Source organism: Ovis canadensis, chromosome 16 (assembly GCF_042477335.2).
Source record: "Ovis canadensis isolate MfBH-ARS-UI-01 breed Bighorn chromosome 16, ARS-UI_OviCan_v2, whole genome shotgun sequence".
Taxonomy (NCBI): Eukaryota; Metazoa; Chordata; class Mammalia; order Artiodactyla; family Bovidae; genus Ovis; species Ovis canadensis.
The window spans coordinates 32,947,673-32,973,328 of NC_091260.1; the positions used below are offsets into that span (position 1 = coordinate 32,947,673).

General features: G+C 39.8%; 1 protein-coding gene and 1 non-coding gene across 11 annotated transcripts in view; one reads left to right on the forward strand and one right to left on the reverse strand.

Moving 5' to 3' along the window:
- The window catches only part of PDE4D (phosphodiesterase 4D), a 1,583,646-nt gene that overhangs the window by 1,146,337 nt on the left and 411,653 nt on the right, over window positions 1–25,656 (forward strand). The window lies entirely within an intron of this gene.
- TRNAH-AUG (transfer RNA histidin (anticodon AUG)) lies at window positions 8,973–9,044 on the reverse strand. The gene has a single exon. It is a non-coding gene; the product is annotated as a tRNA-His (tRNA).

Consider the following 25,656-nt stretch of genomic DNA (forward strand, 5'->3'; position numbering starts at 1 on the left):
GTGAGGTTTCAGAATACTTGCTGGGACTCCTCTAAGATTTGTTTAAGACAACATGTTTAAGTTTCCTTTCATGTAGTTACATTTGTGCTCTTTGGCAGAAAGGATACTGTTTTGATAATTACCAAAAGGGAGGGAAGGAAAAAGGGAGGAAGCCCGGAAAACAACTGAAGAAGAGGAGCTGTATGTTGGTGTTCTAACTTAGTGAATGAAGTGTAATATTGAGGTGGTGAAAAGAAATACGACTTTTCGTTAAGTGGAGAGAGTAAAGTAGGAAATCTAATCGTATCAAAATAGACCTCAATTTGAGTTCAAGTGTATCCTTATAAAACAACGACTTGTTGAAAGAACAGCATGTTGCCTTGGAACACAGGGAGATAATTTCCAAATTGAGAATGAGCAGCATTGTAAGTGTGACCACATGGTCACTGGATAGTTCGGAATTCTTATTTCAGGAGCAGCAGTGAAGAGATTAACAAAGACGCTAACACTCCTAAATCTTAATTAATCTCAGTGTTGAAGAGAATGACAGTCTTATCACCTGTGATTCTAATAATTTTCTATATTCATGTTTTTTAAAAAATTTCCTCTAATGTTTTGTAGCCTCCACAAACTCAAGGACTCTATTTTTACTCTTGCAAAAAATAGCTTTCTTTAAATTTTGTAATGCTTTGATGTCCCTGATACATAGAGAATAAGTAATCAGATTTAATTTGGCTTTTCCGCTCCATCCTCACCCAGTCAGGCTGCAGGTTTTTGAGTGTGTGGATTGCTTCTTGCTTACTGCCACATCCTTGGTGCCCAGCATAGAGCCAGGCACAGATTGGACAATAAATTATTTAGGAAATAAATGATGAGAAAGTGTGTGTTACCTATCTTGGCATAGGTGTATGTGTCCCTTCTCTGAGTACCATCATATGGAGTCTTTGGCAAGACCTTCCATACAGTAAAAATGAGAAGTCACTGTGAAGGGGAGAGAGGAACGTTCCTAGAGGAAAGTGATATTGAAACTGTCAGAAACCGTGATAGAAGCACAAAAGTGGATACAATCGGTTACAAAAACTGTGAAATGTAAGCCCTAGTTCCTTTTGTCCTGCAGTAGTATTAAACTCAGAAAACATTTTTTTTTTTTTTAGCAAAATTAGCAACAAATATTGGGAGCAGTGAAAGAGGCGTGTCAGACTCAACAGCAGCGTCAGGTACAGAAAATACCTGTGCTCCTGGGCACTTCTCACAGCCCAGCACCTCTGGGTGCTCACGCGTCTCAGCAGCTGTGCCCCGTGTCTCTGGCTGGCAGGCCTCTGTCCTGAGCTGCTCTGGGGTCCCTCCTGCTTCCTACCTTCTTCTCATTCTCTCCATTCTTTATGCGCCTTTTCCCCTGTAGTCTGTGGGCTCAGAAAAAAGGATATAGGAATAAATCCTAGGAGTCTGAGATTGCGTTAATCAGCCTCTTTTCTCCTTGAGAAAAGATTACACTAGCAGGCTTAGATTTCTAATCAATCAATCATCCAACTTCCATTTACTCAAATTAATATTACTTTTAGTTCATTAGTAGTAGTAAAAGAAATAAACTGTTAGTTTGCTAGGGCTGCCATAACAAAGGCTGAATGGCTTAAACCGCAGAGATTTATTTTCTCAGTTTTGGAGGCTTCAAGTCCACAATCAGAGTGGTGCCAGGTTTGGTCTCTCCTGGCCCCTCTCTGCTTGGGGTGCAGATGGCCATCTTCTCACTGAGTCCTCACATGCTCTTTGCTCTGTGCCTGCACCCTGGTCAATCTGTGGGTCCGAATGTCCTCTTACGAAAAGACCACTAGGCAGATTGGGTAAGGGACCCATTTGAACAGCCTTTCTCATCCCCTCTTTAAAGACTGTCTGCAGATACAGTCACATTCTGAAGTACAGGGGGTTAGGCATCTCCACATGAATTTCGGGGTGACACAGATTAGCACATAGCAAATTGTATTCATATAAATGCTTTGAGATAATGACTGTGGAAGGAGACAGGAATTGGACTATGATTGCTCAGTAATTAGGGGCCTCCTGTTTGTAAAAAAAAAAAAATGTTCAATCAATGAGTCTGAACTTTCACGAGTGATATATTCGAAGTATAAGTGAATACATCCTACTTTCTGTATCAAAGGAAAACAGGTACACATTGTGTACAGTCAATCTTCATCAAATATAACGTATTTCGCTAGGAATCTATCATCATTCAAACAGAGACCAGATCAGCATTTGCTTTTCAATAACCCTTTTTGGAAAAGTGGTTATTAAATTTATTATCAATGTAGCCAGCAGTTTTCAACTGGAACTTTTGGCAACGTTTAGGGACATTTTTAATTTTAAGTTGTGTGTGTTCACTCGCTCATTCATATCTGACTCTTTCAATCCCACATATTGTAGTCCACCAGGCTCCTCTGTCCATGGGATTTCTCAGACAAGAATACAGGAGTGGGTTGCCATTTCCTTCTCCAGGGAATCTTCTAGACCCAAAGATTAAAGCCGAGTCTACAGGTAGAAAAACAGGATGATGTTAAACACTCTCTTATACACAATGAAGAGTTATTCTTAAGAAAATGATACAAATGAACTTAGTTACAAAACGTAAATAGACTCACAGACATAGAAAACAAATCTATGGTTACCAAAAGAGATTGGGGAGGAGGGGTAAATCAGGAATTTGGGATAAACTTGTACATTAAAAAGCAGAGATAATACTTGGCCAACAAAGGTCTGTCTAGTCAAGGCTATGGTTTTTCCTGTGGTCATGTATGGATGTGAGAGTTGGACTGTGAAGAAAGCTGAGCGCTGAAGAATTGATGCTTTTGAACTGTGGTGCTGGAGAAGACTCTTGAGAGTCCCTTGAACTGCAAGGAGATCCAACCAGTCATCCTAAAGGAGATCAGCCCTGGGATTTCTTTGGAGGGAATGATGCTGAAGCTGAAACTCCAGTACTTTGGCCACCTCATGTGAAGGGTTGACTCACTGGAAAAGACCCTGATGCTGGGAGGGATTGGGGGCAGGAGGAGAAGGGGACGACCGAGGATGAGATGGCTGGATGGCATCACTGACTCAATGGACATGAGTTTGGGTGAACTCTGGGAGTTGGTGATGGACAGGGAGGCCTGGTGTGCTGCGATTCATGGGGTCGCCAAGAGTCAGACACGACTGATCGACCGAACTGAACTGAACTGAACTGTACATACTACTACTGTATATAAAATAATCAACAAGGACCTACTGTATAGCACATGGAACTATACTCAATATTTTGTAATAACCTGTTAGGAAAAAATCTGAAAAAAAAAAAAACTTATGTATGCATAACTGAACTACTTTGCTGAACATCTGAAACTAACACAACATTGTAAATCAACTGTACTTCAACTGAAAAAAAGAAGAATTATTCAACTAAAAATCCCCAAATCCCAATAGAGCTGAGATTGAGAAACTTGTATAAACAAATTGGATTGGGGAATACTTTGAAGCTCTTTGATAATTGATTGAAGCTCTTTGATTGATCCAGATAATTGCTATTTTTTATGTATTCATGAAAATACCTTCATCTTTCTCATGGTAACCACTAGATAATGCTCTCTTAGCCTGGTTAAAAATAACCATTGCCACACTTTTTAAATGATCTAAAATGTTCAGTGATTCAGACAGCTTTATTGGATTGTCAGAGCCTATTATTATTTCAGTAGAGCTACCATGAAGATTTCATTACAGAAAGCTGAATAAATGATCTAATACATTCTCGTAGCTCCAGGCTAGGTACTAAACATTGATATGCTTTTCAAGGTGAAGTAAAAAATACTGGGTAAAATGGCACAAAAGATAACAAATATTGAGTGACCATCCCATTGACCTGGTAGAATGAAGACTCTTGTCACCTGTCCCCATGCCTATGTACATGGGTACATGTTTTGTGAATGTGTGAGCCAAAAGTAGATTTTCATCATAACTAGCTCATCCTAGCAGGAGAGAACAAATTTCATAAGGGGAAAATGTAGTACTTTCTCAGATAAAAGGTACTTCTTTTCAATAAATAAAGCTCCTAATTATCATCAGTATTTAGTCTAACACTGCTTTCATCTGGGGAAAAGTTATTGGCAATAATATTTGAACTAGAATGTGTATTTCCAGCTCCTCAGGCTCTCCTCAAATCCAAAGCAGTATATACAAATGTCTACTAGCTAAGGGATCTCCAGAGAAATCAAACTCAATATATTTGTAATTGAAATTACCCAGGGTCCCTCCGCATATTCTGTGATCCATGGCACTTGCCAAAAAGTCATCCTAAATGCTTTCTCTGCCTCAGCCTACACTCTCCATCACTATCTGTTATCAGGTACATTCTTTATTCTTCCTTTTGTTGCCCTTCCCAACACACTATCCTTGCTAGGCCCTCATTTTCTTTTGCCTGAAAGACTCATAGACTCATAATTGATCTCTTTATCCTTCTATCATCCTCTTCCTGACTGTTATTCTTTAAAATTTCGTGATGCTTCCCTGCTTACACCAATAGCTTTTCATTGCCTATAAAACATCTCACTTCCAAATGTCCATGGTCTACCTCCTCCATATCCTGTATCCTTAGGAATAAATCCCTCTCATCATCCACGTATACTCTGCATTTTAGATGTAAAGAGCTACTAACTATACCTGTTCTTGGCCTATAGGTCTCCTCTTCCCTGTCTCTGTAATGAACCCCAGCTCCTCCTGCAGATCTTTTTCATTAATCCTTCCCTAATTCCCTATTTCCAAAATTAAGTTTCTCCTTTATCTAGCTGTTGTCTCTTTTTTTATGTGTCTGTTACAGCATTATCATATAAACTTCAATTATTTATATGTATGCTGTCTTTCCTGCCGTTTTATGGTGGCATGATGGAAACAGCTGTTTCAGGAAGAATAATTTGGCAGTAACTTGCAACATAAACTGAAATGGAAAAGACTGGAGCCCTATCCTGATTGAAGCAAGCAGAATAAAATCCTAGCAGGGACCATTTCATTACAATTACAAAATATATAAATATATGATTACAATTGTGAGACCCGCTCAAAAGGAGACAAGGGTCCAATAAAAGTATATAAATAGGTACCTAACATAGTCTGAGCATTTGGAAAATGTCTCCCTGGGGATGATGAGGCCTGAAGATGAGTAACATGTTCTATGGAGAACTAAGTGAGGCTCTGATATGAATGTTAAACTGAAAGAATAAGGTGTCTGAGCTCTAAAAAGGGAGGGCAAAGAATGGCAAAAATAAAGCGAGGGAGATTGCTCATGAGAGTGAAAGAACAAGATAAATTCTTAATTTCATTTTAGAGAAGCATTAAATGATCATTTAATGTAACTCTTTCATTGAAAATGCAATTTTAAACATATCCTTTGTATCTTATTTATCAATGAGAATTTTAAAATATTGAAATAAACAGGTAGTATTTTGCAACTGAAGTTAGAAAAGAAAGTCTGTTTTCCAATCTATTGCCAACTACTAGTGATTAATAAAACCAGTCGTAAATATTGACCTTTGTTCCTCTGCATCAGTTTAGCATTCCCCCATCACCTAGCCGTAACGGCCTCTGCTTTGCTAAATGGAGTGACCTGAGACTATTTAGAATACTTAGAATGTTGGCTGTTCTGATGCACAGGAGATACTGCCCAGTTACAGTGAGCTTCATGTCAGTGCATTTCTACATCCAATTAGAGACATTAAATTGCCCATCTTTTGGAACAACTTTCCGTGTGTTCTTCCTCTTGGCTTGTTTTCCTTTCCCACTGATTTTTCTCTTGTGTTAAATAAGATTATTACATAGATAAATTTATGCCATGAAGGGAAAACTTCGGTTCTCACCTTTATTTTACTTTGTTAACCGCGTGAATGAAATAGTGAATCCTGACAAGCATTCCCAGCTTAGCGTAGCACTTCACATAGCCCTGCTCCCAAGGAGATTGTATATAGATGTAGAAGGTCTGAAAGAAGCAAAGACAAAAAATAAAGGCAGGAGGGGTGGGCAGTCAATCCACTGGCAGCCTTTAAACTAAAGTTGATGACTTGAAACTTGCCTTGTAATGCCATGTTTTCTACAGCCCCATGAGGAGGGTGACTCCCAGCAAAGAAGACAGTTTTGCCAGTGGTAATACCCTAGAGAGAAGTTTGTTGAGAAGGAAGTTACAAATGCCCAAGGGAAAGCTATCAGCTTCCCAGACAAGATGGAATGTGTTCTAAATTTCAAAAGATGGTCAGGGCTTCATTCATGAGGTTTTCGGTAGCTCATGTTGTTACTTATCCTTCAGGCCTCATCATCCCCAGGGAAACATTCCCTAAACGCTCAGACTGTGTTAAGTACTTATTTATATACCCTTATTGTACCTTCATCTTCTTTTTAGCAGTTCTCACAATTGCAATCCAATATTTATATATTTTGTTGACCTAGGAGCTTCCGTCCATAGTCATTTATGGGATCGTGGGAACGGCGTAAGACTATGCTTTAAACCACAGTGTGTACAGTGCTTTGTACAACGCTTGTAACACAATAGGCGCTCGGTCAATTCTTATGTGATATATTATTCTCATTGGGAATAAGAAAGTCATCAGACACAATAAATAATCATGTACCTCTTGCAGAAACATATTAAATTCATTCTAGCAACTTCCAGACTTGTGTCTTAAGCCCTGATTGCTCTTCCTTTTTACTTGTATCATCATCACTGCCTTAAATTAAAACAGGGTGTTCTCATGGCCAAAATGAAACTCATTGTCTTACTTTTAAGATCTATTCCTCTTCTTCTATTCTTTGATTAGAAGGCCTAATGGATTCAGTTCAGTTAAGTTCAGTTCAGTCGCTCAGTCATGTCTGATTGTTTGTGACCCCATGAATTGCAGCATGCCAGGCCTCCCTGTCCATCACCAACTCCCAAGTTCACCCAAACTCATGTGCATCGAGTCGGTGATGCCATCGAGCCATCTCATTCTCTGTCGTACCCTTCTCCTTCTGCCCCCAATCCTTCCCACCTTCAGGGTCTTTTCCAGTGAGTCAGCTCTTCACATTTGGTGGCCAAAGTATTGGAGTTTCAGCTTCAGCATCAGTCCTTCCAATGAACACCCAGGACTGGTCTCCTTTAGGATGGACTGGTTGGATCTCCTTGCAGTCCAAGGGACTCTCAAGAGTCTTCTCCAACACCACAGTTCAAAAGCATCAATTCTTCGGTGCTCAGCTTTCTTCACAGTCCAGCTCTCACATCCATACATGACCACAGGAAAAACCATAGCCTTGACTAGATGGACCTTTGTTGGAAAAGTAATATCTCTGCTTTTTAATGTGCTATCTAGGTCAGTCTTAACTTTCCTTCCAAGTAGTAAGCATCTTTTAATTTCATGGCTGCAATCACCATCTGCAGTGATTTTGGAGCCCCAAAAAATAAAGTCTGACACTGTTTCCACTGTTTCCCCATCTATTTCCCATGTGATGGGACCAGATGCCATAATCTTAGTTTTCTGAATGTTGAGCTTTAGGCCAACTTTTTCACTCTCCTCTTTCACTTTCATCAAGAGGCTTTTTAGTTCCTCTTCACTTTCTGCCATAAGCATGGTGTCCTCTGCATATCTGAGGTTATTAATATTTCTCCTGGCAATCTTGATTCCAGCTTGTGCTTCTTCCAGCCCAGCGTTTCTCATGATGTCCTCTGCATGTAAGTTAAATAAGCAGGGTGACAATATACAGCCTTAAAACACTCCTTTTCCTATTTGGAACCAGTCTGTTGTTCCATTTCCAGTTCTAACTGTTGCTTCCTGACCTGCATATAGGTTTCTAATGGATTACTCCCCAGTTATCCAAACTAGGAACATGGGAGTCTCTGTATTCATCTCCCTTTATTTCATCTCACTCCTTCATCACCAGGTTCTCTTTTACCTGCTAATAAATCCTTATATCAGACACTTCCATTCTGTCTTTGCTAACACTGCCCATTAATGTAGTCTGCTATTAGGACCTCTTATATGATCTGCACATCATTGGTTTCTGTATAATCCACCCAGAATGACTTTATGTGGATGTTTGTTGGATTGCTTTCATTGCTATAGTAGCACAGTACTTTCTTTTTTGCAAGACTCGTAAATTACACCAAAACCCTTTGGGTGGCTGATATTCAGTTCCAAAGTTTTATGATGACCCCAAGTATAAAAATGCAAAATTCTACCTTTGTGGTGTTTCTTCCTGAGCAATGGCTGAGTCACAAAACGATGAATTTGCCTAATTTGCATGAAAGAAACATTTAAAATTCCTCTAAGATTTCTTAAAATCTGAGCTGACAGTTGCATGATAATTCACAGTAAATCATCTCACAAAACAGGTAGCTTTCAATGTATCACAATACGTGAGGAATTAGTGTCATTTAGTTATTATTAACCCAGGCAAAAGTTAGTAAAATCTATGTGCCTACAGCTACAGAAGTCTCAAAGTCTGTTGAGTAGTCAAAATTATTCAACATACCCTTATGATACAGTTTTTCTAAATTTGCAATGGCCCTTCTGGCCCCTGCCGCCTTGATGGAAAACACGTGCTCTTGTCTGTGCTGTTATTTCTGAACAGCATATATTGGTGTCTGATGCAACATGGTACTGGTGTTACCATGGTAATTCCTCATATAATAACAAGAACATCAAGAGTATGAGCAGCTTGCTGTTCTCTTTGAGTTTAGTCTATTTCCTTTGAGTTAGAATGTAGACTAAGTAATATCTGACTCCACTGAATTACTATACCATCAAAAGATGTATCTATTTTATAGACATTCTTGTATTAGATTTGAGAAGGAACTCCAGTGTTGATAGTAAATATAAAGGGAAAAGGGAAGTCGCTCAGTTGTGTCCGACTCTTTGCAACCCCATGGACTCTAGCCCACCAGGCTCCTCCGTCCATGGGATTTTCCAGGCAAGAGTACTGGAGTGGGTTGCCATTGCCTTCTCCAGGGGATTTTCCCCACCCAGGAATCGAACCTGGGTCTCCTGCATCATAGGCAGATGCTTTACTGTCTGAGCCACCAGGGAAGTCAATAGTAGATATGCTGCTGCTGCTAAGTGGCTTCAGTCGTGTCTGACTCTGTGTGACCCCATAGACGGCAGTCCATCAGGCTCCTCCGTCCCTGGGATTCTCCAGGCAAGAACACTGGAGTGGGTTGCCATTTCCTTCTCCAATGCATGAAAGTGAAAAGTGAAAAGGAAGTCGCTCAGTCGTGTCCGACTCTTTGTGACCCTATGGACCACAGCCTACCAGGCTCCTCTGTCCATGGGATTTTCCAGGCAAGAGTACTGGAGTGGGGTGCCATCACCTTCTCTGAATAGTAGATATGATGAGCCTCATTTGCTGAGTTAAACATATACTAAGATTGCACGTACACCAGGAAGAAGAACTTTCATATAAGAAAATTCTATATGCAAGAACGTTTTATTTCACGATCCAGCTGAGCTACATTTTTCTGTTTAACTTTCTCTAAGTATTCATTCAATATCATACATATGGAACTGTAGAATACAAGATGGTCACACAAAGAGCCTGTGCCTGTGGAGCTGATAGTCTGAAGAGAGAACACAAGTACTAAATATAAATAACTGATTGACAAAATGCAGGTATCTGTAAATTCATTTATTTATTTATTCATTCACTCATGTATTCAGTCATTCAACAAACATTTACTGAACAGGATTTGAGTTCAAAACTCTCAGTTAAGGATTGCAAAACTGGGTAAGACAAATTTCCAGCCTACAGGAAGATCCACAGCCTAATTGCTCAGACAAAAATTCAAATAAAAAAATTGAATTATAACCACATAAAGACTTGACTGATCCTCTAGGAGCACATAGGGCCAAACACAAACACTTGTTCAGAGAAGCTTTTACAAATTGAGTCATGAAAGAGGATGAGCCATTCTACTGAAAGGCAGTGCCTAAGGGAACCGCTAGGAAAGAATGAACTCCTATTATATAGCACTTTGTCGTTTACACAGTAGATTTCCATATATCACCACCTTTGGTTCTTACAGCAACTGATAAGAAAGCTGAGGGTTCAAGGGCCTTGTTCACGGCCATAGGGCTGCTTCAATACTAGCGTTGGTGCCTGAAACTAGACTGAGAGGTCAGAGTCTGAGACTCTCTTCAGACTCTCTCTATATACAGAGAGAGATGACTCTAAAATACAGAGTGTATTTTATACTCTATATCCAGAGGGAAAGTAGAAGCAAAACACTTTATCAGCTCTGAGAAGGGAGAATGTACTTCTAACTGGGGGTGCCATAAGTGGACAAAATGACATTTAGAGTTAATGTTTGCGCTTAGTTTTGTGGAGCTGAGAATCTGGCAAAGGCATGGATTATAGAAAAGTAAGTAAACGTTTATAGGAAAAAAAATAAGTGTGGCCAAAACTTAATGAACTTGAGAGGCAATCATGGGAAATAAAATTAAAGAGAGTGAGACTGTATTTTTAGGCTCATGAAAACCTAGCTAAGGATTTTGTTTTTCTAAAATAAGCTATTGAAGATTTTTGAACAGTGGAATTCTATGATCTTAGCTTCACTTAAGAGAGAATCAAATGGCACCTATAAAGGCATAGTTTGGAGCAGCAGATGATAGAGTAAGGAGACCAGTGGGAGTAGTGATAGCAATAATCCACTCTAGAAGTAGTAGTAACACCCTGTACAAAATGATGGAGCAGAATATTCATTTGTGTTGTACATTTTGTGTATTTTATATTTTCTACAATGCATAAAAATTTACAAGAAAAAGTAAATTTGTCTCTTGCTGCTGCTGCTAAGTCGCTTCAGTCGTGTCCGACTCTGTGCGACCCCATAGACGGCCTCCTACCAGGCTCCCCCGTCCCTGGGATTCTCCAGGCAAGAACACTGGAGTGGGTTGCCATTTCCTTCTCCAATGCATGAAAGTGAAAAGTGAACATGAAGTTGCTTAGTCGTGTCGGACGCTTACGACCTCATGGACTGCAGCCCACCAGGCTCCTCCTTCAATGGGATTTTCCAGGCAAGAGTGGGGTGCCATCGCCTTCTCCTTGTCTCTTTTAAAGAGAGTGTGTATTTAGGGTCTAACATGGAATGGTACATGTAGTAATAAAATCAATAGGAGGGAAACACGGAAGAAGGATCAGCAAGACTTGAAAAATGTTATAGGAAAGAAAAAGAAGATGCTGTTTCCTTGATCATACCTAGACACCACCAGTATTCCTGAATTTCTGGCAAAAGAATTGTAGTTAACAGGAACAAAGACTAAGAAGAGGAACATCAGGTTTGAGAGTAAAAATAACTTATTGATGAACAAATTGGTTTTGAGAATTTGTCAGGAAAAGTGAATGGAGAAGAGCAAACAAATATCTAACAAAGAGTTAAAAAAAAGAAAAAGAGAGAAAGTTAGGATTGGGGATATGAAAACCAAAGAGGACCAAGCAGAGGTCCCTGGGGAAACATGTACATGTGTGAGTTAACCTTAAGTTTAGCAAAGTCAGAGTCAATTACCTTTTGTGTATTTGTTTCCAATTCAGATCCTTATTTTCATCTTGCAATATACTGTGCAGACCTCTAAATGTAGCTTGTATAGAGGATAAATAATTTACAGAAACATCCAAAATACATCAGACTTTGTTACTAAATATTTTATTGCTGAGGTCACTAGATTTGGCTAAGTTGTAAGATACATAAATTGCCAAGCTTTGCAAAATGGCATTTATTTTTAAACTGACGATGGATTTCAAATCAAATTGTCATATTGGATCTTAAACCTTTTTGTAACCAACAAATGCTTTCACAAAGCAAATATTGATAAGATGACCCAGTACTGATCTGTTCTACTATTATTAGTTTCTCAGAAATAAATATTAATGAGAATGTTGAAATGTTGTAGTTGTCAGAAATCAACTAAAATTGACCTAATGATTAGGGATGTGTTGACTCTGAATAGAGGTACATAATTCTGGATTTATAGGGAACAACAGAGAAGCAACCAACAAAAAATAATGTGCCACGACCCAGTCAATGGAGAAAAGGATGTTCATAGCCACATAGTAAGAATTAGCTATGAGATTGTGTTCCATCCGTTTCTGTTGCGCTGCTGGTAAAAAAACAAACAATGTTAACATAGCCTCTTTCTTGTAACCAAACATTTCTTACTGGAAATTCAATAGGCACGCTTTTCTCTTGTTTGTCCAGATATGGGTATTTGTCTTACTGCCTTTTAGTAGTTCTGAAAACAATTTTATCAGTAGTTCAATACATTCTTTTCCCAGGAGCTTGGGTGTATTATTGAGGTTGTTTCAAATGCACTTAATGTCCTCTCTAATGGATATGTTTATTTGTTTCACAAAACCTTCTTTTCTCTTAGCCAGAGAAGTTACTTTTATATGCCTTATGAGTGCTTCATTGCTATAACCTATAGATTATGGCACTTTGTTATTTCATATATACTTTTAATATGATATATGTCATAAATAACTTGTAAGTAAAGAGCGATGAAAAAATTATTGCTTATGATCTCTTCATATAGAACTGTTATAAACAATGCATAGTAAACGATAAACAATACTTTAATAATTAGAAATTCAGAGTGGAGTAGATCAGTTTATCTGTGGCACTGTGACTTCATATACAATAGTCTCAAAAATTAAAATATATCTTGGAAGTTGAAATATTCATACAGATATCAGGTAAATGTGGAAATATAATTTTATTAGAGTTCTATATAGTGCTGTTTGGCTATAAATCCACTGATCTGAAGTTTCTGTGGGTAGATTCTAAGTATGTCCAGCACCTGGCTTAGAGAATGGGAAAAACAAAACAAAACTGCTCTTCTTAGCTTGCAAGGAGATGTGAACTTCCTACTTCTGACCTGACCCATTCCAGGATAAGTCAAATGTTTACTCTCACCAGTGTAAAACATCTGGGTAATTCCAGTTTGAGAGACATATTGCTTTAGATACATGGAACCCTGAAAATCGGTAGAATTTTGCGTTTCTTTTCTTGATAAATGATGTTCTCTGTATTTTTGTCATACCCAACAATTCACAGTCCTCAGCTCTCCCACTTTCTTTCCATTTAGTTAAAATCGTCTACCTTCTGTCTGTTTCACATATAACTCTTAGAAGAGCAGATGTCTGGATTATTATCCATAGTTCTCAAACACACCAAAGTTTCACTATCAAACTATAATCCCCCAAAATTTCACTATCAAACTATAATCCCCCATAGAAAATCCAGGCATATAAGGCTATGCCTTGATGTAGAATAACTCCTGGTTTTCTAGTTATCATTTTCTTAGAACAGCTCTGAGCTGTTCTTGTTGGGCTCTCCTCTGGGGCTCTTTGATAAATCAGTTCTAGATTGAGATTGACATAAAGAGAGAGCTTGAGACAAAAGATGGAAAACAGCTATGAGCAAAATAATTATCCTCTGAAAGATAAACAAATACAAGACATACCAAGAAAATACAGTTGGAGTTGTTGCTTTCCCTGGATGTTGTGGAAGAGTTGACCAATATAAAGGAGGGTAGATTAACAATGCAGTCACATCCAGGGTGTGTTATCTAATCGACTGAAGACAAATTTTATATTCTCTATAGATGTTGTCAAAAATAATGATCCAGGATGGAATAATAAGTAACCTGTGTTCCCTTAACTGGGTCATTTGTCTCATCATGCTGTTGACCTCTCATTTATTTATTTCTCAGTATCTAGACCTGTGCTGGCCAATAGAAATACTACGGAAGCCACATTTGTAATTTAAAATATTCTACTACCACTTAAAAAAAAATAAACAGATAAAATGAACTTCAAAATATAATCAATATATAATCAATGATTAATATTATAAGCAATATATAATTATTAATGAAATATTGAAAATTCTATCCTCATTCTAGTCCTTTGAAGTCCTGTGTGTATTTTATATACATATTAATTTAGATGCTAACTTTCTGTCAATCATGCTTGATCTAAATTTCAGTTCACTTCAGTTGCTCAGTCATGTCTGACTCTTTGCCACCCCATGGACTGCAGCACACCAGGCTTCCCAGTCCATCACCAACTCCCAGAACTTGCTCAAACTCATGTCCATCGAGTTGGTGACATCTCAATCTAAATTTAGATTTCATAAAATTTGCAATTGAAAATGTAGAATCACTTAACTCAGGTTTCAAATTTCCGCAGTAATCAGCTATCAGTTTTAAAATTTAAATATTCACTACTATTTTTATCATGTAATTCCACTCTTCAAATCCTTTCTTCATTGCCCATCACTCCCCAGTGAAGCCTGTCTCGACAACTCTTGCTCATGATTGGGAACCCAAATGCTGACCCTTTCTGCATTACTGTGAGAGTCAGTCAGAATTCTGCATTATTCCATGTACTGTGGACCTGAAGCCCCAGAAAGACTGAGGCTATTTTGTTGCCAGATCTGTTTCTTGGGTTTTTTGTTTGTTTCTTTCTTTTGTGTTTTGATATCTCTATGACGCAGCACAGTGGTTCCTTGATAAAGTCTCTCTTGTTGTATGAGCTATCAAGTTGGACACCACCGAAGTGACTTAGCACATGAGGTATCCAACAACTCTCCTGTGTCTGTCATTCAAGGCCTCTAAAATTAGACCCAGCCTACTGTTCTGATCTTATCTTTGATTCTCAGTCATACAGTTTGTCTCTAAACAAATTGGTTTGTAGCTGTCTCTTAGATATGCCTTCTGTATTTCCATCCCCTTCTCTCGGCTCACCATCCCCTCTCCTGAAGTATCCTTTCCTCTTGACCTGCCCAAATTCTACCATTTTTTTCAAGATCCAGCTCATCCTTCTGCCATAGTAATATGCACGGAGCATCACGTGCTCCACCATGTTGCAGAGTCAGAATTACATGACTTCAAGGAAGGAAACTAAGCTTGGAGTCCAAGTGGATCTGTTTGTTTTCCTGACCCAGTTGCCTGCCTTCTCTGAGCCTCATATTCTTTCTCTATGTAATTAGAGTAATAAAACGTAAATTTTAGGATTGTCTTGAATATGATGATTGATGCATATATTGGCATGCAGTGAGAGTTCAGGCAGAATATGTGAGATCTGTTGTTTTCGGTGTGACCGTGGGGCATCTAATCGTGCAGCTTTTACGGCATCTTTTACTGTCAGATTTCACTGTCATTTGGATCACTCTGCAAGACAGCATTCTACAATACAATCAATACAATACAATACAGATCACTCTACAAGACAAATAACATTTACGTGCTTTATTCCAAACCAGACTATAAGTCTCTGGGCTAAACTAACAAACCAGACTTCAAGTCTCTGGGCTAAACTAACACCTAGTTGAATTGTAGACACACATACATAAACAGATATATATATATGAATACATTTATTGGCAATTAAAGAGAGGATGTATATTGACTTATGTATATTGAGTCATTTAATCTTCCCTGCCTGCATGCATGCATGCATGCTGTCTCTTCAGTCCGGTCCGACTCTTTGCCACCCTAGGGACTGTAGCTCATCAGGCTCTTCTGTCCATGGGATTCTCCAGGCAAGAATTCTAGAGTGGGTTGCCATGACCCCGTCCAGGGGATCTTCCTGACCCAGGGATTGAACCCCCATCTCTTAAATCTCCTGCATTGGCAGTTGGGTTCTTGATCCCTAGCGCCACCTAGGAAGCCCTCAGTTCAGTTTAGTTCAGTCGCTCAGTTGTGTCTGACTCTTTGCGACCCCATGCAGCACGCCAGGCCTCCCTGTCCATCACCATCTCCTGGAGTTCACTCAGACTCGCGTCCATCAAGTCAGTGATGCCATCCAGCCATCTGATCCTTGGTCGTCCCCTTCTCCTCCTGCCCCCAATCCCTCCCAGCATCAGAGTCTTTTCCAATGAGTCAACTCTTCGCTTGAGGTGGCCATAGTACTGGAGTTTCAGCGTTAGCATCATTCCTTCCAAAGAAATCCCCAGGTTGATCTCCTTCAGAGTGGACTAGTTGGATCTCCTTGCAGTCCAAGGGACTCTCAAGAGTCTTTTCCAACACCACAGTTCAAAAGCATCAATTCTTCGGTGCTCAGCCTTCTTCACAGTCCAAGTCTCACATCCATACATGACCACAGGAAAAACAATAGCCTTTACTAGACGGAACTTGGTCGGCAAAGTAATGTCTCTGCTTTTGAATATGCTATCTAGGTTGGTCATAACTTTTCTTCCAAGGAGTAAGCGTCTTATAATTTCATGGCTGCAATCACCATCTGCAGTTATCTTGGAGCCCCCCAAAATAAAGTCTGACACTGTTTCCACTGTTTCCCCATCTATTTCCCATGGAGTGATGGGACTGGATGCCATGATCTTCGTTTTCTGAATGTTGAGCTTTAAGCCAACTTTTTCGCTCTCCTCTTTCACTTTCATCAAGAGGCTTTTTAGTTCCTCTTCACTTTCTGCCATAAGGGTGGTGTTATCTGCATATCTGAGATGATTGATATTTCTCCCAGCAATCTTGATTTCAGCCTGTGTTTCTTCCAGTCCAGCGTTTCTCATGATATACTCTGCATTTAAGTTAAATAAGCAGGGTGACAATATACAGCCTTGACGTACTCCTTTTCCTATTTGGAACCAGTCTCTTGTTCCATGTCCAGTTCTAACTGTTGCTTCCTGGCCTGCATACAGATTTCTCAAGAGGCAGGTCAGGTGGTCTGGTATTCCCATCTCTTTCAGAATTTTCCACAGTTTATTGTGATCCACACAGTCAAAGGCTTTGGCATAGTCAATAAAGCAGAAATATATGTTTTTCTGGAAGCCCTAAACACAAGCTGGAATTAAGATTGCCGGGAGAAACATCAATAACCTCAGATATGCAGATAACACCACCCTTATGGCAGAAAATGAAGAGGAGCTAAAAAGCCTCTTGATGAAAGTGAAAGGAGAGCGAAAAAGTTGGCTTAAAGCTCAGCATTCAGAAAACAAAGATCATGGCATCTGGTCCCATCACTTCATGGGAAATAGATGGGGAAACAGTAGAAACAGCGTCAGACTTTATTTTGGGGGGCTCCAAAATAACTGCAGATGGTGACTGCAGCCATGAAATTAAAAGACGCTTACTCCTTGGAAGAAAAGTTATGACCAACCTAGATAGCATATTCAAAAGCAGAGACATTACTTGGCCGACTAAGGTCCGTCTAGTAAAGGCTATTGTTTTTCCTGTGGTCATGTATGGATGTGAGACTTGGACTGTGAAGAAGGCTGAGCACCGAAGAATTGATGCTTTTGAACTGTGGTGTTGGAGAAGACTCTTGAGAGTCCCTTGGACTGCAAGGAGATCCAACTAGTCCACTCTGAAGGAGATCAACCTGGGGATTTCTTTGGAAGGAATGATGCTAACGCTGAAACTCCAGTACTATGGCCACCTCAAGCGAAGAGTTGACTCATTGGAAAAGACTCTGATGCTGGGAGGGATTGGGGGCAGGAGGAGAAGGGGACGACCCAGGATGAGATGGCTGGATGGCATCACGGACTCGGACGTGAGTCTGAGTGAACTCCGGGAGATGGTGATGGACAGGGAGACCTGGCGTGCTGCGATTCATGGGGTCGCGAAGAGTCGGACACGACTGAGTGACTGAACTGAAGTGAATCTTCCCTAAAAAGCACCATTTTATAAGGAAGTTGATAATGTCCCTAGAAAATAAAGTCTGTCACTGTTTCCATTGTTTCCCCATCTATTTGCCATGAAGTGGTGGAACTGGATGCCATGATCTTAGTTTTTTGAAACTGTAAGTGAAATGATTATTTACTTGTTGGTATACAGTCACTGTGCATGCAGTTTATATAGATGGTCAAGGCAAAGATTGCCAGCACAAAGCAACCTCTTGTTGCTTAAGTTCAGATTAATCATTAATATTTTTCCATGGATCAGTACCCCTTAGAAACAAAAATCGTAGCAGTACTCTTCAACTCCATGTGTTTGCTAAGTGTGAAAATCCTTGGGCCGGACTTACTGGAGCTTTGTGTTATGCTTTTCATTATGAGCTTTTCTTAGCTCGTCTCTGTGAACAGTTCTTCCCCCTCCCCATGCTCCTCAGCCTGCCCTGAGAGAATGGATGAGGTATACTTTCACACCTCACCTGCCCCGAGGTGTGTAAGTATAGTGGGATGGGGCCTGGGGGGAGTTCTTTTAATGCTGCTTGGTTTTTAAGTTAATGTTCCTCTTCAGTTGAAAGTTAATCTGTTATATTCCCTGAAATGAAATAATGATAAGCAAAAGAAAGACAAGACCACCTTTCTAAGTGTGTGACTTATGAGTCCCACAAGTGATTTTTTTTTTAAGTGTGGAACTTCGCATTTAATTTAAAAGGTGAGACATGTTAGTATCCCCTTGGAAACATTCTGTTGTTGTTTAGTCGCTCAGTCATGCCCAACTCTTTGCAGCCCCATGGGATTTCCCAGGCAGAAATACTGGAGTGGGTTGGCATTTCCTTCTCCAGGGGCTCTTCCCAACCCAGGAATTGAACCAGCATCTCCACATCTCCTCCATTGCAGGCAGATTCTTTACCACGAAGCTACCAGGGAGGCAACATTAAATTTTTTCAAAAGAATTACCATTAAGGAGTTGATAAGTATTTTAAATTTTAAAACATCCTGTAAAACTGCATCCCAGAAACATAAAGCCCTCTGCTCTTATCCCTCTCAATGAAACCCTCTTGTATTCATAGATTGGGTCTGATTTACCTTTGTATGCCTTCTGCTGTTAAAGCTTACAAAAATAGGTGTGCAATAGTTATTTAATAAGTTAATTAATTGATGAATCAGTTCAGTTCAGTCACTCAGTCATGTCCGACTCTTTGCGACCCCATGAATCACAGCATGCCCCAGGCCCCCCTGTCCATCATCAACTCCTGGCGTTTACTCAAACCCATGTCCATTGAGTCGGTGATGCCATCCAGCCATCTGACCCTCGGTCATCCCCTTTTCCTCCTGCCCTCAATCCCTCGCAGCATCAGGGTCTTTTCCAATGAGTCAACTGTTTGCATGAGGTGGCCACAGTATTGGAGTTTCAGCTTTAGCATCAGTCCTTCCAATGAACATCCAGGACTGATCTCTTTTAGGATGGACTGGTTGGATCTCCTTGCAGTCCAAGGGACTCTCAAGAGTCTTCTCCAGCACCACAGTTCAAAAGCATCAATTCTTCGGCACTCAGCTTTCTTCATAGTCCAACTCTCACATCCATACATGACCACTGGAAAAACCATAGCCTTGACTAGACGGACCTTTGTTGGCAAAGTGACGTCTTTGCTTTTGAATATGCTGTCTAGGTTGGTCATAGCTTTCCTTCCAAGGAGTAAGTGTCTTTTAATTTCATGGCTGCAGTCACCATCTGCAGTGATTTTGGAGCCCAGAAAAATACAATCAGCCACTGTTTCCCCATCTATTTCCCATGAAGTGATGGGACCAGATGCCATGATCTTAGTTTTCTGAATATTGAGCTTTAGGCCAACACGTATTGTTTTTTCTATTCTTTCCCATTATAGATTATTACAAAATATTGGATATAGTTCCCTGTGCATTGAATATAGTTCCCTGCACTCAGTCGTGTCCAACTCTTGTGACCCCATTACCTGTACCCTGCTAAGCTCTTCTGTCCATAATTTTCCAAGCAAGAATACTGAATGGGGTTGTCATTTCCTCCTCCAGGGGACCTTTCCTATCAAGGGATCAAACCCCCATGTTCTGTGTCTCCTGCATTGGCAAGTGGATTGTTTACCACTGAGCCATCTGGGAAGCCCTATAGTTCCCTATGCTCTACAGTAAATCATTGTTGTTTATTTTATATGTGGTATGGTATATGTTAATCCCATACTTCTAATTTATCCCTTTCCCCTTTGGTAACCATACATTTGTTTTCTATGTCTGTGTGTCTGTTTCTGTTTAAGATATAGGATATATTCAACATTCTTAGAGTAGTATTAAGAATTAATTTATTTTTACTTTTAATTAGAGGATAATCACTTTACAATATTATGTTGGTTTCTGTCCTACATCAGCATTAATCAGCCATAGCCATACACATGCCCTCTCCCACTAGAAACTCCTCCCCACCTCCCACCCCATTTCACCCTTCTAGATTGTCATAGTGTGCAGGGTTTGAGCTCCCTGCATCATCCAGCAAATTCCAACTGGCTATCTTTTTACATATGGTAATACTTATGTTTCCATGCTCCTCTCTGTTCGTCCCACCTTTTCCCTCCCACACTGTGTCCACAAGTCTGTTCCCTTTATCTGCATCTCCGTTGCTGCGTAGATAGATTCATCAGCACCAGCTTTCTCAGTTCAGTTCAGTTCAGTCCCTCAGTCGTGTCCAACTCTTTGCAGCCCCATGAATCACAGCACACCAGGCCTCCCTGTCCATCACCAACTCCTGGAGTTCACTCAAACTCACATCCATTGAGTTGGTGATGCCATCCAGCCATCTCATCCTTTGTCGTCCCCTTCTCCTCCTGCCCCCAATCCCTCCCAGCTTCAGGGTCTTTTCCAATGAATCAACTCTTTGCATGAGGTGGCCAAAGTACTGGAGTTTCAGCTTCAGCATCCGTCCTTCCAAAGAAATCCCAGGATTGATCTCCTTTAGAATGGACTGGTTGGATCTCCTTGCAGTCCAACAGACTCGCAAAAGTCTTCTCCAGCACCACAGATCAAAAACATCGATTCTTCGGCACTCAGCTTTCTTCACAGTCCAACTCTCACATCCATACATGACCACTGGAAAAACCATAGCCTTGACTAGATGGACCTTTGTTGGCAAAGTAATGTCTCTGCTTTTGAATATGCTATCTAAGGAGTAAGCATCTTTTAATTTCATGGCTGCAATCACCATCTGCAGTGTGCATTAATATATGGTATTTGTTTTTCTCCTTCTGACTTACTTCATTCTGTATAAGAAGCTCTAGGTTCATTCACTTTATTAGAACTGACTCAAGTGCATTCCTTTTTGTGGCTGAGTAATATGTATATATGTACCACAGCATCTTTATCTATTCATCTGTCAGTAGACAGCTGGGTTGCTTCCATGTCCTAGCTATTATAAATAGTGCTGCAGTGAACACCAGGGTACATGTGTCTTTTTCAGTTATGGTTTCCTCAGGGTATATGCCCAGTAGTGGGTTTGTTGGGTCATATAGTAGTTTTATTCACAGCTTTTTAAGGAATCTCCATACTGTCTTCCATAGTGGCTATGTCAAGTTACACTCCCACCAACAATGCAAGAGGGTTCCTTTTTCTCCACCCTCTCCAGCATTTATTGTTTGTAGATTTGTTGATGCTGGCCATTCTAATCCGTGTGAAGTTATATCTCGTAGTTTTGATTTGCATTTGTCTAATGATGAGTGATATTGAGCATTTTTTCACGTGTTTATGGGTCATCTATATGTCTCCTTTGGAGAAATGTCTGTTTAGATCTTCTGCCTGCTTTTTGGTTGAGTTGTTTGTTTTTTTCTCATATTGAACTGCATGAGCTGCTTGTATATTTTGGAGATTAATTCTTTCTCAGTTGTTTGATTCGCTTTATTTTCTACCATTCTGAGGTTGTCTTTTCAGCTTGTTTATAGTTTCCTTTGCTGTGAAAAAGCTTTTAATTAGGTCCCTTTGGTTTCTTTCTTTCTTTTTTTCCCGTTACTCTAAGAAGTGGGTCATAGAGGATCTTCCTGTGATCTATCTCAAGGAGTCATACTACCTATGTTTTTTTCTAAGAGCTTTACATTTTCTGCCCTTACATTTAAGTCTAGTCCATTTTGAGTTTATTTTTGTGTATGGTGTTAGGAGGTGTTCTAGTTTTATTCTTTTACATGTAGCTGTCCAGCTTTCCCAGCACCACTTATTAGAGAGGCTCTCTTTTCTCCATTGTATATCCTTGCCAAAGATAAGGTGTCCATAGGTGCATGGGTAAATTCTTTTTTTAATGTTTTAAACATACTTTTGTTATGGACTGAATTTTGTCCCCTCAAATTTCATGTTTTAAAATCCTAATCCCAGAACCTCAAAAAGTCACTTTATTTGGAAGTAAAGATGATTAAGTTAAATGACTCTGTTAAAGGCAATTAGGATGGGCCCTAATACAGTATGACTCGTATCCTTATGAGAAGAAGAAATTTGGAAACAGAAAGAGAAACATCAGACATTTGCACACTCAGGGTGATGACTGTGTGAACGCATAGCAAGAAGGGGGCCATCTGTAAGCCGAAAAGAGAGGCCTCAGAAGAAACCAAACCTCCTGACATTTTGATCTTGGGTTTTTATCCTTCAGAACTGTGAGGAAACAAATCTCTGTTGTTTAAGCCTCCTGGCCTGTGGTCTATGCTATGATAGCCGGAGGAAACTAACGCAACCTTTTAAACTGCAGCCTTTGAAAATCCTGTCTTAAAATGATGGCGAGGGAATAGAAGGGTATAAATTCCCAAGAACAGAGAGATGAGAAAGGAAACAGCTGGAGATGAGAGAGAAGTATTTTAGAAATGGAAAATAGAGAACTGGAATTAGCTAGACTGAGAATGCTAATTACAAAATGCTCACAGAGGAGGGTGTTAGAGGAGGAACTTAAAAATAGGTGGAGATTGATGGAAAATCTGCATATGAAGTAGATGTTTCCACAGGTCCTCCTCTCTGCCTGCACAGCAATTCCACCTCATTCTCCTCACAATATTGGAAATTTATTCTATGAAAAAATAAAGCAAGAGAGGTTATGACTTGGAGATATCAGGTACAGTGGAAGGTGAGAAATTTAATGAAAGTATCAGATATATGGTAGTGGTTTAGTTGCTAAGTTGTGTCTGACTCTTGCGACCCCATGGACTGTAGCCTGATTCTCCAGGTAAGAATTCTAGAGTGGGTTGCCATTTCCTTCTCCAGAGGACCTTCCCAACCCAAGAATCGAACCTGGGTCTCCTGCATTGCAGGCAGATTCTTTATCAACTGAGCTATGAGGGAAGCCCACATCAGATGCATAGGAAAGCTCTGTCTTCCTTGTAGCATGTTGGGACAGGAACTCTGCTGGTTAGGCTCGTAATGCCAAGGCAGGAGATTAAAGAATCCCCCCCAGAAATGGAATCACCACTCCGAGGAAAGACCTACAGATACCAGCACTATATGACTGCCCAGTGAAAAATCCAAGGCTCTTTATTTCCCAGTTAACCTACAGTGAATCCCAAGACTCTGCAAGCCCACTTAAGACATGCACAACTCCTAGTCAGCATTTTAGTGTGTCTCTCTTTAAAATGAATGGACTGCCAAGCCTACATAAACGTTTTCCTCTAAGGAAACTCCCCAACATAAAGTATAAAACAAGTGAAAATAATAAATAAATAGATAATTTAAGAAACAAATGGAAGTTGCAGGAAAAACATGATATTCTCAGGAGAACAAACTTATTAAATTCATTAAACAAGATGATAGCATGCAAAATTAGCAAGAGAAAAACAGCTATTAAAACTTAAGATAAGGATAAATGAAATTTGAAAAATCAATAGAAAAGTTGAAAAATAAAGTTTTAGAAATTTATCAACAAAAAGATGAAAAGATGAACAACAGAAGGAAATTATAAAAAACAGTTTTGTGAGTAAGCTCTGGATACTAGGAGTTGGAGAAAGAAAAACAGAGGAAATGAACTCATCAAAGAAATAACAGAAAAATGTCATCAAATTGAAGAACATATTTTTCTTCATTAAAAAGGCCCATAAGTACCCAGAACAATGAAGAAAGCAAATGCATACAAAAGCTATATCTTGATATTTCTGATAATGATTCATGAACTGTTGATTTTATCCTCTAAAAAAGCATATCAATGCTTAGGAGACAATGGAGCAATGCATTCAAAATTCTAAATGAAAATAATTTGCAACCTGGCATTCTATAACTAGCTAACTCATCACTCTAGTGTGAGGAAACTGATAAAATAATTGATCTGCTTGACCCAGGCAGAAAATATATTACACAGAACTGTTAAAATTACTTTAGATATTTCTGGAATAATTAGTGATAATGTCTCATAAAATTAAGCAAATAAAAAGGAGGCAGTTTATAACTTCAGAAAAAAAAAAAGGTTATTCAACAAATGGAACATAATCATGGCACACTATTTGACTTATAGTAACATTCCTCCCCAGGGGTAAAAAGACAAAAGCTAACTTTCCATTTAACCATCAATTGTTATGTAACTACATTGAGAAGATAGAAGAAAGTGAGGAAGTGGGATGATTTAAGTGTGAAATCCTCATTGTTCATAATGGGAAGTCAGAGGTTAGTTAGTTAGTTTGTTCAGTCGCTCAGTCGTGTTCAACTCTTTGTGACCCCATGGACTGCAGCACACCAGGTTTCCCTGTCTATCACCAACTCCTGGAGCCTACTCAAACTCATGTCCATCGAGTCAGTGACGCCATCCAATTATCTCATCTTCTGTCGTCCCCTTCTCCTCTTGCCTTCAATCTTTCCCAGCATCAGGGTCTTTTCCAGTGAGTCAGTTCTTTGCATCAGGTGGCCAAAGTATTGGAGCTTCAGCTTCAGCATCAATCCTTCCAATGAATATTCAGGACTAATTCCTTTAGGATTGACTAGTTTGATCTCTTTGCAGCCCAAGGGACTCTCAAGAGTCTTCTCCAATACCACAGTTCAAAAACATCAATTCTTCAGTGCTCAGCTTTCTTTATGGTCCAACTCTTACAACCATACATGACTACTGGAAAAACCATAACTTTGACTATATGGACCTTTGCTGGCAAAGTAACCTCTCTGCTTTTTAATGTGCCGTCTAGGTTTGTCATAGCTTTTCTTCCAAGGAGCAAGCGTCTTTTAATTTCATGCCTGCAATCACCATCTGCAGTGCTTCTGGAGCCCAAGAAAAGAGTCTGTCACTGTTTCCATTGTTTCTCATCTATTTTCCAGGAAGTGATGGGACTGGATGCCGTGACCTTCGTTTTTTGAATGTTGAGTTTTAAGCCAGCTTTTTCACTCTCCTCTTTCACTTTCATCAAGAGGTTCTTTAGTTCCTCTTTGCTTTCTGTCAGAAGGGTGGTGTCTTCTGCATATCTGAGATTATTGACATTTCTCCTGGAAATCTAGATTCCAGCTTGTGCTTCATCCAGCCCAGCATTTCACATAATGTACTCTGTATATAAGTGAAATAGTTCAGTTCAGTTCAGTCACTCAGTCGTGTCCGACTCTTTGCGACCCCATGAATCGCAGCACACCAGGCCTCCCTGTCCATCACCATCTCCCGGAGTTAACTCAGACTCACGTCCATCAAGTCCATGATGCCATCCAGCCATCTCATCCTCTGTCGTCCCCTTCTTCTCCTGCCCCCAATCCCTCCCAGCATCAGAGTTTTTTCCAATGAGTCAACTCTTCGCATGAGGTGGCCATAGTACTGGAGCTTCAGCTTTAGCATCATTCCTTCCAAAGAAATCCCAGGGCTGATCTCCTCCAGAATGGACTAGTTGGATCTCCTTGCAGTCCAAGGTACTCTCAAGAGTCTTCTCCAACACCACACTTCAAAAGCATCAATTCTTCGGTGCTCAGCCTTCTTCACAGTCCAACTCTCACATCCATACATGACTACGGGAAAAACCATAGCCTTGACTAGACGGACCTTAGTCGGCAAAGTAATGTCTCTGCTTTTGAATAGACTA